The following is a 1189-nucleotide window of genomic DNA, read 5'->3' as shown; positions in this document are numbered from 1 at the left end:
ATATATATATATATATATATATATATATATATATATATTAGCCTTACTATGGCATTTAGCAACCTATATCATGCTATATCATGGCATTGTTTACTATATTGTATGCACATTTAATCTTGAAACATAATACTAAATCAATTTTGCCATGCACATATACTTTTAATACAGACATGGAAGGCAGAGGTAGGTAAATCTCTATAACTTCAAGGTCATGCTGGTCTACAGAGTGAGTTCCAAGACATCTAAGCTATACACTGAGACCTTGTTTTAAAACAACCATAACAACAACATAAATGAAAAGAAAAAAAATCAAACCTACCCTAAACAAAGTAAATTTATTTGACAAAACAAATTATGAATTTCTTTTCTTTTTTTCTTTTTTAAAGCCTACAGCACCCGGTAGTCCCAGGTGGTCTCCCATCCAAGTACTAACCAGGCCTGACCCTGCTTAGCTTCTGAGATCAGACGAGATCGGGTGCATTCAGGATGGTATGGCCATAGACAAATTATGAATTTCTAAGTGTAAAATTGTTAGCATAACTAACAATCTAACAAGGTCTCAAGTTAAATATCGCTGAGGGAAACCACTTCTAAGAAAATCTACATCTTATGGATTTGATGATACATCATTGCACATTTTACTCATAAAGCATTAATACTTTAAGTATTCCTTTCACTTAAATGGAGCACTTTGGCGCCTCTTTGACTCATCTGACTTGCTTGCATCTTTCCTCTTCTGCTTCAGGGCATTATTCAGTACTTTTAGGTATTGGAACACAGCACCGAGAGCTTGCAGAGCAAGGCTGGTTGCCAGCATGCTAGGATGGATACACTGGTGACAAGCACATGCAGCAGGGAAATGTGGGACCCTGGGAATCTTTACTCACTAGGCAAGATGGAGGGAATAACACTAGACTCCATCATGTCACTCAGGACAGTGCAGGATCCCAACACATACACTTCTCATTTTCTGATATTCCATTTCTTTTAACATTTTTGAACAGATGTAACTGTCTGTAGATAACTGAAATTCTAGAAGGAAAAACATAGTAAGAAAGGACTGATGTATTTATGTATTTATACATGGAATGGACAGGGACTATATGTATGCAAAGGGGCTATAGTTATGACTTCTTTGTGTCCCTGTCTTCTTAGGAGTAACCTTGATTAAGGCCCACTGCATTATCAC

The 1189-nt window shown here is 36.5% G+C and overlaps 1 non-coding gene across 1 annotated transcript; it reads right to left on the bottom strand.

Annotated features, from left to right (window-relative positions):
* Window positions 1–384: 384 nt before the first annotated feature.
* On the bottom strand, window positions 385–503 carry LOC114632778. Its single transcript, XR_003713131.1, has one exon. It is a non-coding gene; the product is annotated as a 5S ribosomal RNA (ribosomal RNA).
* Between the last annotated feature and the right edge of the window lie 686 nt (window positions 504–1189).

The sequence above is a fragment of the Grammomys surdaster genome, unplaced genomic scaffold (genome assembly GCF_004785775.1).
Source record: "Grammomys surdaster isolate TR1022 unplaced genomic scaffold, NIH_TR_1.0 97, whole genome shotgun sequence".
Taxonomy (NCBI): Eukaryota; Metazoa; Chordata; class Mammalia; order Rodentia; family Muridae; genus Grammomys; species Grammomys surdaster.
Note: the sequence above shows the minus strand (reverse complement) of the source record. Positions and strands in the feature narration are given on the sequence as shown.